General features: G+C 34.7%; 1 long non-coding RNA gene across 1 annotated transcript in view; it reads right to left on the bottom strand.

The window, feature by feature from the left end:
* Positions 1-4,118: 4,118 nt before the first annotated feature.
* The window catches only part of LOC144246478 (uncharacterized), a 41,538-nt gene continuing 26,925 nt past the window's right edge, over positions 4,119-18,731 (bottom strand). Inside the window, exon 4 of the long non-coding RNA XR_013340155.1 lies at positions 4,119-4,156. This is a non-coding gene — a long non-coding RNA (uncharacterized LOC144246478). The remainder of the gene's footprint in view (positions 4,157-18,731) is intronic.

Genomic DNA, 18,731 nt, shown 5'->3' with positions numbered 1-18,731 from the left:
GCTACCTCAACCATGATTTTTAAATTATCTTGACAGAGGAATTGAGTTAATAATTATTCTTCTTTTCACCCTAGTATTTTCTGGCTTATGCTATATTCTTTTTAAACTTATTTTGACTATAGGCACATCTTGCACTGTGACAACAGGAAAACGAATAATTCAGAGGCTTTTCAGATCTGTCATCTCACCCAACAGACTGTGCATAACTCCATCAATTACTTGTACTAGTCTATTAGGCCATTTGCCACAAATTCACTTTTTTCCTGGGGAAAAACAGTATTACTTGTCAAATCAATAAACCACATATTCATCATACAATATCTGGAATACTATATGGCCACAACTCAAATTTCTGTGGTTCCTCTCTGAGAGACTGGAACATTTTCATTTGACTATATAGATCTCAGATCTATATTATTTGGTCTCATGAGATAAAGTTACCATTTTTAGGCTTTTTTTGGCTAGAAAATTTACCCTTTTACGATTTTTATTCTCAGAATTGACTTTGTTGTCAATAAAAAATGATTTCAAAGTGAAACACTGATATATATATTGTACAGGACTGTTTCCTTTCTTAGTGTAAGTCATGCTTATGGCCATATTATGCTGGACCTTCTTGGAATTTCCTAAAGGAAAATATTGGTATGCTGTAAAACTAATGTTTATATACCAAGAGTACCTTAAGTTCAGCCCATGTAGAGTCCTGTATAGAACTCCTGCTGGCAAAATTCTTTTGTGGCAGAGAGGAACGCTGCAAGCTTTCTGCAGAATTTATTCTCTACTAAAGTTCCACAGGCTGGTCTTTATTCCACACACTCCCTGGCTCATGCTTGAGCAACATCTGCAGTGTGTGAGGAGGCCATTTGACAGCAGTGGCCCTGACACACAGATCTCCTTTTCCTGCCTACTTCACATTTCTCCCAGAGCTCTCTAGCTCTAAGCAAAGGGAGTGCATGCTAACACTAGTGCTAAAATACATGCCTGGGACTACAGTTTAAAATGTTTTTTTCCAATCGCATTAGTTTTAAATATGGATAGCCTTCTAAGCCATGTCCCCAGTTTTCCCCACTTAATGGTTTGCATTTTTCCCGAGGTAAGTAAAAGTTTTTTAGTGATACACTGCATCTGTACCGCTGTACTGGTAAGAAAGGTGGTGTCTTCATGTTCTTGTTTGTGCTGTTCATTGTATACATGTGTAGACATCAGCATGCAAACACGTGAAAATATTCTCAAATTGCTCCTGTTTGGTTTGCAATAAACTCAACTAAAGAGTTGCTATCATTTAGGCAACGTCTTGACCTTCCTCCTTGGTAACGGGAAGCACAGAGTACATAGCCTTCCACAGCACATATTTTAGCATTTCATTGCAATTCCCCTGTGTTGATGAAAACAACATATTTTGAATAACATGTATCTGCTAAGAGGCTGCTTTTGTTTTTTTGGTCCTTTTTTATTTGGCCAGAAGATACTGGGAACAATGTTGTAAATTTTTCTGTCCTATTGTGCACAGAAGAGGGGTTGTTAATGTTTAGGCCAGACTGTACTTGGCTCAAGAGGATTAACAAGGATGTCAAGTTCTTAGCCAAGTCAATCTCCTCCACTGACAAGTTATAACAAACTTATTCCTAATAATAGCATCACTTTGAGAGGAGTTTTGGCCAACAAATGACATCTGATCTATTGCCTTCAGTGCTGTGTGTCTGATTTTTCAGAGTTGCCCTGTCTTTTATGCCATTTCTACCAACTTGAAAAGCTTACATTTTTCATATGACCACTGTTTGCTCAGTAAATAAATGTTTATCTCTGATATTAGAAATGTGTTAAAGACTATGCCTTACTTATGGCATCACTTAAGTCTGTGTACTAGAGGAATTCTAAGTGCTTCAGTGCTTTAAAAATGGATTTTTCTTTGCACTAGAAAGCAATATTACTTTATTTCTGCTGAGTGGAGAAATAAACTAAGTTAAAACTGAAGTTAGAGTTGTATAAATCAGTAATTTTAGATTACAAATACTACTGTGATATCATAGTTATTGTCAAACTAGTTATTAAAATTTACAAGAATTGGTTAAAATTGGTTAAAATTGGTTAAAATTAAATTAAATATGGTATGAAAAGAACAATTAGATAAGTAAATATTTTACCTCTGCCTTATATTGAGCCCATATCTCTGTGGCATTCTGTAAGTCGAGGGAAAATAATTTTTAAAATATATTAAATATTTTACACAATTTTCTTTCTTGCAATTAGTGTTAGGGTGTTTTGAATGCAGCAAGGATCTAGTTGTAGCATTTTCCAAACATTATGAGAGTGACAGGAAAAGGCATATTTGGCAACATTTCAAGAAATAGTGAAAAAGACAAACCATTCTTAATGCACTTCATTTACAGAATGAAAAATAAAATCAGACTTTGGAAGAACTTCTAGTGAACATCAACCATATATTCCAAATATTTTCTTTTTTTCATGGGGAGATAAGTAGTACTGAAAATAACATGCCCTTAGGCAAGGTGGTATGTCAATTTCTCATACAGGCTATGGTGCATATATACCTGAATTTCTGCTCTGTAGCTCTTGAACAAAAAACCTGAACATAGAATTCACTTTGAAGGCCATGGGTTTTGTTGTTTCTTCATAAGGAAGTGGACCAAATTTGGGCTGAGAAACATCTGCCTCTAACAAGCTTTAAAAAGAAATTTTAGCAAGCAGATTTTAAATAACACACAATGGCAGACAAAAAAATATAAAAGGAAAAAAACAAAAAAAGCAGTCATTCTGTAAATCCTAGTAGTCCCTGCCAGTAGTTTAATCAAGAATATTCCAAGTGAAGTAGCATTATTATACTTTTATTAACTGATCATTATTTATGATCACTGATGTTAGACAAATCTCTACAGTTTTTGTTTTACTTACCTCAAAGTAGGACTTTTCAAAGTGCTGAAAAGGTTACAGAAATGTCAATGGTTGAAATGGTTGCATGAATCACAAAAACCCCAACATCATAGTTCTGTTGGGTTGCTGTCTGTGCCAGCTGAGCTGATCAGTGCTGCTTTTGGCCATATTTTGTGGAGGCAAAGCCTTTAAAATGCTTTCCATGCACATAGAGCTAATTTTCCACTATTAATATGACTAATAAAGAATGCTTCTTCTGTAAGGAGTTTGCCTAAAATGACAACGTAAATGTTTCTTATACCTGCTACTGCCCATTGTATATATTCCTGCATCGTATCCCCTGGTCTTCCAAGCTGAACATTTCTCCATTCGTACCTTTTCATATTGCACAACTCAGGAAGGAAGTTAAGGGTTTGCAACTTACATTTATAACAGACAATTTAAAGGTAATGCTTTAAAAGGTGGGCAAGTGGCACCAGAGCCATAGTGGCTTGGAGTGACGAGAAAGTGGCTGGCAGAAGGAATTCTAAGTGGTTCAGTGCTTTAAAAATAGATTTTCCTTTGCAATAGCAAGCAGCATTATTTTCTTTCTGGACAGTGGGGGTATTAGCTAAGTTAAAACATAAACTTAGAATTGTATAACTCAGTAGTTTTAGAGTACAAATATTCCTGGAGATGCATGATACTGAAGCTGTGCCAAGTAGACTGGAGGGAGGATTCAGATCGGCAATTGTCATTCTGGTTGATAAAAGAAAAAGAAGAGAGAAGCAGAGGAGGAGGTGGAGCTTCAAGGATGGCTGATGGGAACTAGCTTTGGTTAAAGTATTTGTAGAATAATAGGAGCATACACTGTTTTGAAAGAGATTTATCTCTATTGCTAGACTTGTTATTGAAAGTGTAAAGTGATACTATTCATGAATACTCATTTTTCTGGATCTGCTGTTCAGTTATGCCAAGCATATCAATCAGGTGTACCATTGTCAGTTAATTAACATTTGATTGCATTAAACAGAGGGTGTTGAAGAGGAGGTTTCTTTTCAGAGGGGGAGCAGTATTTGTGTGATTTCTTTGGAGGGGGAGGGATGTGTTCTTAGTACTTATTGTCAGCTGTGAGGAAAGTCAAATTGTAACTTGTTAGTACATATTTTTGTGCTACTCACCACTCTTTATGGCCGCAGTAAGATTGAAAGACAAAGGCAGCAAGTGTATCAGCAGCTTAATTCTCAGCCATACCATATACTGTATCTGGAAATGTAACTGGTGCCTGTGTAGAAGTAAAATATATGAGGAAAGGAAAGGAAAGGAAAGGAAAGGAAAGGAAAGGAAAGGAAAGGAAAGGAAAGGAAAGGAAAGGAAAGGAAAGGAAAGGAAAGGAAAGGAAAGGAAAGGAAAGGAAAGGAAAGGAAAGGAAAGGAAAGGAAAGGAAAGGAAAGGAAAGGAAAGGAAAGGAAAGGAAAGGAGGAAAGGATGGAGAGGGAGTGAGAAGGAAAGTTATATAGTATATATCTATAACTATTTGATAGCATTTTGTAACATAATAGACTTGATAGCATTCAAAATAATTAATGATTTGGTTAAGAAAAATCTGTCTTTTCTTCTCCTACCCATATTATAACAAGTAACTTATGGAAATAGACTGATAGTGAATTCAGACATGATGGAAGGAGATACTATACTCCTTCACACAATATAGAATTAATCTATAGAATTTCATTTTGTCATTAGATATTGAGTCAAATAGCTTAATGAGATTGTAAAAGAGTGTAAATATAGAATGGGCAGCTGTGCCAAGAGAGGAGGTTAGTCCAAATGAATGGCAGTGGAGAGCAAACTTAATTCTCTATGATGAAATCTGTTGTCTGCTGAAAGGACAGGGGAAATTTTCCAAATTCAATGCAAAAATGGCTGAAGCAAGATGGAAAATTTCTGTATTTCACTGAGGCAATCAAAAATGAGCCAACAACACACTCAAGGCACATAAAAATAAAAAATAAAAAATAAAAAAATAAAAAAAAAAAAATAGAAAATGTCTGGGTATCTATTCAATTAATCATTCCACTGTTGAAAATGAAGATGTGGTGTCAAAACCAAATTATTTTAATTCCTCGACAAACCATTGTGTTGCAGCATAAAAACTTATCACAAATACTATTTTATGGATAATTATAACCAGCTTTTCATATATTGTATTTAACATATACATGTTTAGTTAGTCAGAGTTGACTGTGATAAATTATATTTCAATAAAGAAAACACTCATATTTCAGGCTAGTTGGGTAACAATATTTCAGAAGAATACCCCTTCTTTAATCACATACTTTGATGGAGGAATGCGCATGAGAATTCTTTCCATGGGAACTGACATCTTAAACTGCTCTACACAGTGAATCACCTTGTCAAATAAAGTGCAAAATGGAACACAGTTTTCAAACTCATGTGATATAATGACATTTACAACAACATATTTGAGGTGATACACCGATAATAATAAGACTTAGACTTTCATGGTACTTTGAATGTTTTATGCAATAATATGATTTTTTTTCATTGAAGACAATTCTGTACCAGGGCTCTTACTTCACGAGTCCGGAGTGAAACTGTGTTTTGCATGCAACTGGAATTTTTAATTAAAAATTTTTCTTAGAAAAAGCCTATAGTTTCAACAGCAAGCCAACTTATATATCCTCACACAAAGATTCAAGTGGTTCTTTTAGAATATGGTATACACTAAAATTATTTTTTTATGTTTTTTCAATCATGATCAACAGTATTTATCTTTACTGATTCTTACTGTGACAGTAAACACACTAAGGAAATATATCTCAAGCTTCATAAAATTAAAATAGTGATATAATGAAAGTTTATGGTAATTTTAGAAATCTACATTCTAATGATTATTTTTTATTATATACTCATGAAGTTTATGCAAAGACAAAAAATTTCAGGAACATACTTTCTGTCACTCTTGCAGTACCAGAACAATGTTCTTGATTTGCCCTGTCTCACCTTCTTCAACTGGCACCTGTAAACAGAGGCTGAGATTTCATCAAAACAGATCTGGAGCTGAACCCTGGCTTCTGTGAACAGGAGCTGAGATTTCATCCAGCTCTTCTAAAAAGAAGTTTGACATGACATTTTTAGAGGTATTAGAACTGCAGTTATTTAGTGTCTGCAACAAACACATTGAGATCTGGTGCTGTGGAAAAATGGGCCTCTGGGGAAAATCTTGACTTTCAGCACTGAATATGTGTCTTGAGCAGAAAAACAAAGGCTTAAAAATGTGAGAGAAACTTCCCAGACACCCTGGTGAATGGCAGCTGACAGTCTTCAATAGGAAAAAATGAAATGACAGATCAGTTCCTTGGAAAGTGGAATTTTATAAATGATGTATATAAGTCAGCACATGGAGTAGAGTGACTTGGTGTGGCTTCTGCACAACAAAGGAAAACATTTCTCAAGGTAAGTGTGGGCTACAACAACTATTGCAATGTCTACAGTTATTGAATTGTACACTTGAATCTACAAACTAACCCATAAATATACCATCTTTACAATATTATTTGCTGAAACATCAGTTTGGATTAAAATGTTCTTATCTTATGCTTCATTACCAATGAGACAACACACCATAACATTCAAATGAACATATCATTTGAGTAATTTTCCCCAGTACTTTTGTGACTATATGGTTATTTTTGCCTTGCACTAGAGGTGACAATACAGTAGTTTTTGGGAGATTATGTGTTTGTTATTAAAAGGTAAAAACAAACAACCCCCAAAACTTTCTCTGTACACCTTCTCTCAAATAAATTCTATGTTTCTCATCAGCCAAATTTTAAAAAGAAGCAAACTTACATAGTATAAAGGTCTTCCATTCATGCAAATCCACTTTTAAAGATAGGTCTGAAGTCCATAAGTGGAATTTCATTGTGAGAATCTTAGTGAACAGAAGACAAGCTGTTCCTACACAAGGATCCCAAAATAGTGGTTCTGAAAAAGGAGCTCTTGCTGCTTTATCTACTAGTAATGCCTACACCATAAAGCAGGCTCCAGACTCTCATGGTTTATTTTTCATATTAGGAAATTCTATTTTCAACACAGAGAACATGGTTAGAATGAAAAGGGGAGGAAAGATCCTTGAGTATTCTTCTGCAGTGTTGGAAAGTGGAAGCTGGATAGTGAGGTCTTCTATACACTAGGGAAAAGCAGTATATAAATAAATAAGTGGTGACACAAGATACAATATAGGAACTGGATGAGACTAAGATACAGTTGCTTAAAAAGAGTACTGTTTTGATGTAAAACACACCACAGTGGCCCCATAAATAGCCAGTCTTTATGCAAGGTAACTTTCTGTTACATAGGTGAAAACCAGAAACAACTAATTGGAACTCATAAAAGTGCTAATGAAGTGGGATGAATCTGCCTAAAGAATAAGGTGGCCAGCACCTTATTGAAGTGTGGCAAATGACAAAGAAGTATTGCAGTGCCTTTGCTTAGTACAAAATTTTGTCTGCTTTAAAAAGGCATAGTGATTTCCTCATGCTATAGTAGCTTCATCCAGACTATACTTCCTCATCTGTCAAAGCCAAATACTTTTGGCTAAGTAGCATTCTAGCAGTTAAAGTGTGGTAAGCTTGCTATGATGTTGCATATTAATATTTTTCATTATCTCAATTATCACATTCTAGACATAGAAATCTATTTCAAGGTTCAGTTAGAAATAGGAGGTTTAAAACAATTTATTTAATAATTAAATCTTTACTTTCTACTGTTGTAAGTATTTTGGAAAAATGAAATATAAATATATAATAATATAATAATATATACTAACATATAAGTATATTCCTGTATTCTAAATAATATTATAAATTATATAATACATTAACTAGCTATATATTTTAATTTGCATTGCAATTCGTGATAATTGCTGCCAACACTAGATTTTGCAGAATTTAGATCCTTTTCACAATTCAAGCTGCTAAATCCACACTGTAATAACACATGACAAATTGCCCTTTAGTACTGGCTAATGACAGACACCAAGTTTATTTGTAGTATACCATGTAAATTAAAATATAAACATAAAAAAAAACAAATACAAGAAAATATCTTTAAGTGAATCTTTCCAATAGTTCTCCTAGATTAGATAATAGGCTAGTGCCTTGATTTCAATTTCTGGCCACTTGTGCAAGACCAAGATTTTAATATTTTTTAAGCCAAAAATGAAATATTTATTGCACTATTAACTTGTTTTAAAACCTAAAAGTTAGGAGTATTTATATAAGTAATTTCTGAAAGGCTTAGTTTTTATTAGTGTAAAAACAGAAGCTTTTTTTTTTAATATTTATTACTCTGTGTATATCTAGAGCTTGTATATAAACTCTGGGCAGATGAATAATTTATTAATTCCAAAAAGTGCACTTAGTTTTCTTGTCCCAGTCACTGCTGGCCCCTTTGCTCTCACCATGACTAGACAAGCCCATATTTTTGCAGAGAACAAAAATCTCTTATTCCCCTCCCTTTTGAAAGGCACAGAAAGCTGACCATAAATACATGGAAGAAAGTGTAAAGAAAAGCGTATGTCAGAAAGGGCATTAGTGTGGGGCTCTGCAGCAATAGTAGAAGAGAGAAAGTCTTTGCTTACACTGCAGCAACCTGGAATTTCCTTAAAATCAGTCCAATAAGGCCAATATCCATGTTCTAAGGCTGCCCAGAGGAAAAGGTTTGCCAGACTATAATCTTTGTGGAAAAGTTCTTCCTTGACCTTTTTTGCCACTGTATGTCTACGACAGCACAGGGAGGTCAAAAGTGCACTAGTTGTTAGAACCAAAGATGAAGCTTAACCAGACACTGAGAGCAATGATTGTCAAATGGCTCCATTTGCAAGACAAGAAGTGTATCCTTAGCAGAGCAAGAGGGATGAAAGAGATTATTTTCTAGGGGTCACATTTGTTCTTCTTTTTTGACCTCTCTCAAGTTTGCAAAAGAAGCAGTGAGTTTTCTATAGCAAAGGAGTGCAACAAAGAACAGGACTGTGCTTTCCTTATCTCTTCTCTGCTAGTCTTGCAGCCTCAGTCATGCCTCTTTTTCTCTTCCATAAGAGCCAGTGAATGTAAAATAATTGCATACAGAAATTAAAAGGACAATTTCAAGTGCCTATAATTTTACATTTTGAAGAGCTTCTTAGAACCTGGATCTGAATTTGGGTTAGGGTTTGGTTTGCTTCTTTTACTACTTCCCCTCTTTCTGTCTTTAGTACTGGTATGGCCATCACACCTAGGAGCCTTACCCTTCCTTCTAGAAAGGAGCAAGCTGCTTCTGTTTTTCATTTTGAGCTTCTCTCTGTTTTTTATTGACTATCTTTTGAAATGAACTAACCCAATTTAATTTCTGGTTCCCGTAAAGAACTTCATTCTGGGTGCTGGAACATTGCAGGGGACTGGGCAGGTTGTAAAGCCATGCATATTCCTGCCCTGGCTGGCAGGGCCCACTCCACCAGGGTACAAATACAAAATGTTGCATTAAGAGAGACCCTTAATAGGTACTCAGGGTTCTGAAGACACTGCTGTGGTAGTAAAGCAGTTTTTAGAAGTTTCTTAGCTGCATTTAAACCACTTTGTTTCCTCTTAGAACCAGGCAAAACATATCGAAAAGCTATTCTAGTTCTAGAATGTTAAGGTCTTGGACTTGAAATAATAAATAAAGTTTTGAATAACACTGAAGTCTTCATATTATCATATATTGATAAGATGAATTATTTGTCTATCAAAATGATGTCTTTTTTTAATAATTAGTGAGTATGAAACACATTGCTTCTCAGCTTTTTGATAAAACATCAAGATGGTGGATAAATGAAGCAGTTATTATAAGGGACAGTATGAAGTAGTTACTGATTTTTGTACTTCTCCATTGTGACCTAAAATTCAAGTTTGACCTCATTTTTAAAGATCAAGGAGAGGGGAAAGAGAAGTTCTAAGCAGAGGTGACTAGGAAATATGTTTCAAAGCAATTGTCTGGAAATACAGGATAAAACTCTCAAAGTTACCACAAAAAACAGCTATTAATTACATTTTCAAATACTCCCATCTTGACAGAATAGTTAACAATTGAGATGTCACTTGATAAATTTCCCCATAGTGGGAAGCTCAGGCTATGGCCAAGCACTTCACAGCTATGCAAAAATAGTTTTTTCAAATGCGTCAAGTCAAATTATATCTAAGGCTAAGAAAAGGGAAGAAATTCTGACAGTAATGGGCTGCATTGTTTAGCTTCAAATGGGATTTTGTGTACCTTTGGAAAGCTCTCTATCATAGGAATAGATTCTGTGATTATTTTTCTTATGACTAACTTATGTTTTACTGTCAGTCATCAGTGTTTGTTTAATACATGGAAAAGTTCTGTTTAAACATTCCCTCAAACTACTTGGCTAAACTTGCTATCCATTGGGTGCCTCAGAGGATAAATTATTGAAATCTAAGCAGACAAATACCTTGTGCTTATTCCCATGGCTAACACAGAATTTTGCAGTTAGAACGAGCTCTAAGCCAAAATTTTATTCAATGGAAATCTTTGCCTGCCTTATAAAGTAAACAGGTTCAAGTTGCCTCTCAAGCTTGGGAGGAGCCCTTAAGAATCCCTAAATGTGGGAAAGATGGGCTGGTTGTCCCTGTGAGCCCACTGAGCAGCTTTTCAAAGGTGCTTTTCATAAAGCATCAAGCAGGCAACTTCCAGGTTGCAAGGATAACCTAGGAATTGAGAAGATCTTTCGAGGTATTGCATCTTGTTCTTGAATTTATTCACATCAGATAATGTTCCTCTGAAGAGAGTAAAACAATAACTTTAATGGGACAAAACTGTCACTGCTCTATTCCATTTCTGGTCTTGTTCAAAACATTGTTTTTCTGATAATGAGAAACTTTCTGATTTATTTTCTACGAACAAGAATCTCTATCAACAAGTTACTAATAACAGTTATGTATAAAATATTTTATAGCTAAGACACAACAATAACTATCTTCTTTAATAAAAGATATTAAATGAGTGTTAATGTCCTCAATCTTTTAATTGCCACATTTCCTTGATTCTATTAATCCTTGCCTTGTCTAAAAATTGTGCCCTCATTCTTCCTGTCAACAGCAACTGTTCATCTCACTGTTTACAATTCCTTAAAAGCTCTGAAGATATAGCATTTGTTATCAAGATTGACAAAAGAGCCTTTTCCCCCCCTCTTCTTAGATAGGTATCTTCTAAGAAGTTTTAGAACTTTTCAGTACACCTCTAATGTCATAAAACACCTTTAAAAATACCCTCTTGTTTCATTTTAAGGGAACAGGAAAAAAAATAGCAGAAACTAATCCATTCTTACAAAAACAAGATCTGAATAGAGAAATGCCCCTATAGTGCTGCTGTAGACACTGTTGGGTCCCTCCACATTTCTGCAGCTCTAAAAGAAAGAAGATCATGATCTAGCAAAATAACTGAATGTAGGTCTCAAAACTGGAGATCTTAATCCACATTTGAGTATTAAAACATGAGAGTTGCTTTCCAGAAATTCTGATCTCCCCTATTTAAATGACAGATTTCAAATTAGGTCATGTAGATTGAATTTAGGCTCCCAAACTTGAAACACCTAATTTAGGCATCCCAAAGTCATTAAATCTGATGATCTGAATGCTTTTCAGAGCTCTCAGAAAAATTTTAATTATCAAGGCCTATATTAAATATAACTTTCACAAATAATATGGCTTGTGGCTCTACCTCCTCAGTTTTCTTTCACTCTCTGTGCTTTTGAAACTAAAGATTATCCTTCATTGTAGCAATGGAGTTTTAAGCAAAATTCAACATATAGCTTAATACTACTGCAATACAAACTGACTGTGATATGGACCATGCTTTTAGCAATGAGTACAAAATCCTATACTTAGTCCACTTTTTTCCTTCTCCTAAATCTTCTGCAAAGCACATTTTAAAGAGCAGGCATGACCTAACTCATTGTGCTCAGCATGTTTTACAATTCAGCAGAGATATGGAGAACACATACAAAAACCATGCATCTGCCTTGACATAAATCAGAAATAATCAAGACTATCACAGTTTGACCTCTGAAATAGCATTATGGATGTATATCATGGACCAAGCCAGGATATGTTGTAGTTTAATTACTTCAGAAATACCTGAGTGACAAATAGCAATGATTCATTTAACAGCAAAAAAGTTATTCAAAATGTATCAAACCTAATGAAGATCCTACTGCAATTATTTCCTTGTGCTTGCTAAAACTTTCAAGATCCAGATGCTCTTCCAATAATTAATTAATTAATTGCATAACTTACCACGCTTCTCTGATTTTTTTTAATTATTTGCTTTGGAGAAAGGAAGTACTCAAGTTAGTTTGGGTTTTTAGGTGCAACAGTAGTTTTTTAAATACAGAGATTACACCTTACATAATCTTTCTAATTATACATTACTCTCTAAAAAGTAATTCATTTCACAAAATTCAATATAATTGGTTACTCTGCACCCAGAAGGGGTTACTGTTGTTATAATGATTGTCTTGCAGTGGGATAAAAGTAAATATGTTGCCCAAGAAATAAAGACTTCATGCAAAGAATCAATGATATGGTTGGCATTTATTATAACACACTCCAAAAAAAGTAAAAGCATAATATGATATCAGGAGTACAAAGATAGAGCCAGCTTGTTCTGAGATATGATGATGCTATATGACACCATAGATAATATCCTGATTGCATATAAACAAAGTCATTGATAATAACAATTTACATATAGTCTATGTTTACAGGAAGGACTCAGAAAACAGGGAGAATGTACATTGTCCTCACAGGCACCACTGCCATTCATATTTCTAAGTCAGCACTTCATACTGGGTGATGTCGATGCTGTAGTTAGAATATGCTTGGAATTAACTTGAATGTTCAAGGTGGTTTTGTTTCAAATTCCCTAGGTGGGAAAAGTTCAGCTTTAAAATCCAGGGGGAAGTATCTGCTTTCACTGAACTCTTAATGAAAAGACTGAGGATTTAAACCCAGGGCTTTTGTACTACATCCAGTCCAACAAGAGTCTTAAATGGTGCAGAGCTACGTTCGCAGTCTTTGTCCTTGTGAATATTTAATAATTTAATAGACACGACTAACAAGAATCTCCTTTCCAAAATCCTTGCAGTCTTGTGGTTGCAACATGAGCCAAACAGTTGAAAATGAATATTCAAGTTTCCTGAGGCAGAGCAATTTAAACTTTTTCTCATATTTGAGGAGTGCTCTTATCACAAAGATATTGTAGATAGGACAGCATTTTCTTTTGAATGAAGACCAGTCATCCCAACAGTTCTCAAGTCTTTAGGGGGACAAAATTATTTCCTAACATATCATAAATCTTCAGTTCAGAAGGATGGTGTATAAAACTCTCCCTTATTTTGAAAGACTTTATTTGAAAGGTATTTGTACAGTTATATAGCCAGGTTATTAATTGAAAACATTGGCATATTTTCTTCAAAATTACAAATGCGTTAGGTTTCATTGTTTTTCTTTCTATTTCTTCACCGAAGTTGCAGATTTTATCCAGATGAGATAAATTATTTTTTGTGGACAGGTAAAACAAATTCCAGTTTCTATTCTAGTAATGTATCAGGGAGTTTCATTTTAGTTTGTTTCTTTTGGGATGTTGGTTGTTTATTTTAATTAATCACTTGTTCTGACAATGCCAAGCAAATAGAATCTATCTGGAATAGTCAAGAAGATTTTGTAATAGATTTTAAAATTGCTTTGAAGTTCTTGTTCAGAGCACAAGTTCATGTGCAATGGTACACTGTCACAGTGTCCAAAAAAGCCACTGCAAATGAAATGCTCTTGCAGCTTAATGAAACAAGCAGAGTTTATAATATTATTAAGCTGATGGCCTGCCTATATATAAAAGCTTCTCATGCAATTTGTATATAAATTCGATATTCCCAGTACCAGAAGAATATTTATTTTTCTGCAGTTAGGTCTCTTTAACAGAAAGGGAAATAAAGCACAAAAATTGGCATTGGGGAATGAATTCATGAGGAGGTGTACTGAATCTATATGAGGTGAGCAACTGACAGAACAGCTATAAACAACACTCAGTAATAAGAAGAGAGTTTTACGTTAATGTTTCTTGGCCTGCTTTTGAGGAAGGCTATGTCAACAATCTTAATGGCAGATTTAGTCTCTGCCCCTGTAAATCACTCTGGCTGTAAATAAGAATCTGTCTATGTGGATGTCTTCACTGAATTCAGGACCACTAAGTGTTGTATTTTTGCTGGAAAGATCAGGAGTCAGTTCAAACTGTAAATCTGAATAAATTTGGGTACTAATCAGGCAGTTCTAACACCAGCAAAACTCTCACTGACTTGAAGGGAGTTTTGTACATGTAGAGAACAGGATTAGCCCCTCACATAGTTATTTTCTCAGAGAAAATATTAATGGAATAATACACAATGCATTTTTTTCTGGATTTAACATTTTTTGTTCAAAATAGTTTTCTCCTTTTTGGCATTTGCATATGTGTATAAACTCCTTGTGTTATTTTATAGATCTGAAATCCACTGACTTAAGGATCTTTTTTCTCCCTTTAAATCTATGTCACAGAGCTCAAAGATGGCTTCTGATCTCTCTTGATATTATTTCCCAGATATTTTTATCATGCTATTAATTTATCATTAATGAGAATAGCCCACAACAGAACAGCTGTGACACAGCTATTTCTGAGAACTGCATGCTGATGGTTCCTTAAATTGACTTAGTGGGAATGTACACAGAATCTGTAGATCTAGTGTATCTATAAATGACAGATGTAGCCCCGCTTCCTGGTTGGTGCCTTACCAAAGTCAATGAAACAAATGAATAGAACTGGTATCTTCCTTGTAATTCTAAATCAACAAAGCCCCTTTCTAGACAGAAAATTAAATCTATGATAGAAAATATCTAATTATTCAGGTTAATAGCTACTATATTAAAGAGATCCATGTAGGTAGAGACTTAGCTAACTGAACTAATACCATAGGAAAAAAGAGCGTTGAACTCCAGTAATAATATTTATTTCATAAATACGTGAGTATCATGTATTTTATTCAAGTGTAGGAAGAAGAGAGTAACCATTGCAGAGGTCTCCAATGTGAATGACAGTTTTGCTCTGAAAACAGTCAATCCAGTCAGTGAATTGGACAAGTAGTAATGGGCAAAATTGGACGATTATTACTAATTCTGCTATGTAGCTCAATAGAAGATTTCAACCTCTAAATTACCTTGCAAAAGTACTACTTTACCATGAAAACAGAGGATTTGATTCATAGGATGCTTTGAGAAGAGTAGGTAATGGGAAAACTGTAGAAGTTAGTGAAAGGTGTTTTCATGTTTTAAGTGTGCACTAGCTCCCTTACACCATGGCATATATCTATGGACATGCTCAAGAATGACAATCAGGTGAAAAACTAACAGAAAACTTCAATTAGTGCACCAAAGACCAATGCTTATCTTACTATATCAAAGATATAATAAGAGAAAAAATTAAATTTAAATAATTTAAAATATCGCTTTATGTGTATGCAATGGAGAATAACTTCCCTGTATTTCCCTCCTCCAATAAGACATTTCTTGCCTCTACCAAAAGTGCCTACAATAAATGTTTATTTCCCTTCAAAGCTTCCTGAAAAATCTTAGTTGGAATATCTCTGGTTTCTAAGGAGTAAAATTACTTCATGTACTCTGAGGGGAGGCCCAAAAAAGAATACCTGAACTTTGCATCATCTTGCTGCAACACATGCAATCAATGCCTATCATTGTCTCATAAGCTTTATTCAGTTTCATCATGTTGTCTGCTCACTCTGTAATACCATTAATTCTACAGAGTGTTTTTTTCTTTCATGTGGAAAAATAATTATATCATGCAAATATTGTTCTTCAGGTGCTGGGTGCTTTATTTTTTCATTGGAATTTCAAGAGAAGGAGTGTAAACATGAGCAACGATTACTGAATTTATTTCCTTGCGTTAACATTACTTAAATTAGTCAGTTTCAAATGCTTTGAACAAGAAGTCAGAATATTTTGTATCAGATCCCTATTTTTGCATAGCCTAGAAAATGCTATTTACTTAAGAGTTTTGTGAGGAAACTGTAGCTAAAAAAGCCAACCCCAAGTCTGTTTTCAAATATGTTTATTGATCCCTTTTTGGTTGTGGCAAGAATGTTGCACTCTTGATGGCAATGGATTAATAGCATCTGCACACCATATTCTTTCCTGCAATTACTTCTTATATATGGGTATTATGACAAATTTGTCCCTAAAAATTACAGGACCAGTGCTCTGTGTAGACATATAGCTTTGTGTTAGCCTTTCTGCTACTTCCCATCTTTCTGAAATCTGAGAAAACATGTCATGAGGAGTGTCTTGTCTACAAAGGGTTGCAGGGCAATTCTGAAAAAATAGTGTAAAGGAAGTTCTTTATCTGTTTTTCTTATATCTCAGAGAGAAATCTTGTGTCATTTGCATGTAGCAAAGCCCTTCACATAAATGAAAAAGTGATGGAGGAAAGAGACATGAGGAAAAAGTGTGAAGGAGAGACACAAAGGTTACAAGTGGTCAGAATTAATGTACATGTTATGATTTACATTTTATATATCACTTGGACTCATTTCCTCTCAGTCTCAAAATCACCCTCTGAACTCAGATCCAAAGACATTTTATTATAGACATCACTACTACTTCCGCATGAAAACATCAAAATTTAATGCAATACTCTTGATAGGCAATTTAGAAATTGAGACATACCATTCTATGTATTAAACAGGTTTCTAATTAATTACTGTGCTAGACTAGTTGGAATTTCATCATACTATAGAGTAGAATCTAAATGGAACTTCAATTAAAACAGTTTTACACCAAATCCATCAACTTCCACATTTAAAATAAAAGGAGAAATACATGACAGAAAAAAAGGGACTCAATGCTAATATAGGGAACATAAAATGTGAGGTTACAATAGCATAAACAATTTTCTATAATCACTGCCCTATGACAGACTCTTAATGACATCAAGATACACCAAATCTGCAGTTGTACTGTTTATATTGCAATGAGATATACTTCAGGGATGTGACATCACGGTTGCATCACTTTAGGAGTTATCTTTATGGATATGAATGTGGGATTTGTACCACAGATTCCTATGCTGCCACTCACTTCCTTGGTCAAAAATTAGCTGGCATATCTTTCCCAGTTGCTGATCATTTTCTTGCAGAAGTTCACCTACAGCTTTTATAGCCTTAATTTGCTGCAGATCATTCATATTTAAGATGATTTATACTTATATTACCATTTTCATTTGGATTCAAAGCATGTTTTTGAGCAGTAGATTGCAATGACTTCCACTTTCAAGACTTTACTTCACATTGCAGGTGATCAGACTAAAACAAGTTTGAAAGATTAATTTTCCCTCCTTGAGGTGGATATACATCAGAAAATTCATGGTATGGGTGCTGGATCAGATGTTTTCCTACAGAGATCTGACTTAGGGTGTGTTTATATGATGAAGTGGTACAGCCAAGAGAAGCAGATTTGTAGAGGAAAACAATTCAAAACAGAGCAAAGAAACTTCCGATTTTTATGATATTTTGGTGTTTCATTTGACTTTTACTGAAGTTATGCCAGTCTCCCCACTGATTTGATAGCTGATTCTCTATGTCTAATGAGCTGTAATTAAAAATAGCAAACACTCTCCCTCCTCCAAAATATGCCTGTTGCTCATCTGAAAGCTTTCTCTTCTCAATTTGGTAATTATCCCTACTGTATTCCATGATTACTTTTTTCCTCCAAGGAGCCGTGCCAAAAATTAGGAGCGTGTATCAGTCTCAGTAACAAGGCATTCACAGGCTGCTAAATCTGCTTTGTAATTTCTAAAGGACAGTTGTCTTTACCTGCCTGGCAGCCACACATAAGACACATGAGGTGAGCTTAGAGTTGGAGCTCTGCCCAGAAGAATGAGAACTCAATATCAGAGTCCTGCTATTCCACATAGTGTGAACATGCAAAAAAAAAAAAAAGAAAACAACGCTGGGACTTGTGTCCTGAGCAAGAGCATCTGCTGATGGTGGGGGAGTCAGCCAAACTGACTGTCAGAAAACCAGTTATTTTTTCTCCCAGTCTGATAGTTAAATTACTTGTAAAGAGAGCTCTACTCACATCTAGAGGAACTATGTTCTACAATAATTTGTTATCTAATGTTGCTTTCCTAAAGGCTTATTATTTTAATGCCTACTAGTTACTTCAGCATTTTCTAACTTCAAAAAATCAAAGAAATGGGCCACTCTAGTGTACCATTTACAAGAAGGTGCAATATTCCCTCCCAATGTGGGTTAAGTTTAGACACTGGTTTGTGCTCTGTGATTCCAGAGCTTAAGTTCAGTCACTCCTGAGGTTGCCCATGCAGTTGTGAATGATGTTTTTAAGAGAGCTTTAATGCTCATAAAGCCTATTACAAACAGACTGCTCTCAATCTTCTGTGGTTTTGCCTTTTGTTTTTAATTTGTTTTGTTTGTCTGTTCTGAAGATTCACCATCATTCTTGGCCACTTCAGGGTTTTTTGACTAAAAGTTATTCACAAAGGTTTATTGAGTTTATTTCAGTTATTCCTTCATCTAATGTACCAGGTGTCTTACTTCCTTATTTTTCACCACAAAAGAGATTCTACTATTTCTTAAATGGATGTGTATTTCATAATGATATTAGTAGTAACTTCGTGTATAAAATAAGAGATTGAATTATTATTTTTATTCAGGAAAAAGGAAAAAAAAGCTGGAAAGC

The sequence above is a fragment of the Lonchura striata genome, chromosome 6 (genome assembly GCF_046129695.1).
Source record: "Lonchura striata isolate bLonStr1 chromosome 6, bLonStr1.mat, whole genome shotgun sequence".
In the NCBI taxonomy this organism is placed as follows: domain Eukaryota; kingdom Metazoa; phylum Chordata; class Aves; order Passeriformes; family Estrildidae; genus Lonchura; species Lonchura striata.
The sequence above is the reverse complement of the archived record's forward strand: the minus strand, read 5'-3'. Positions and strand labels throughout refer to the sequence as shown.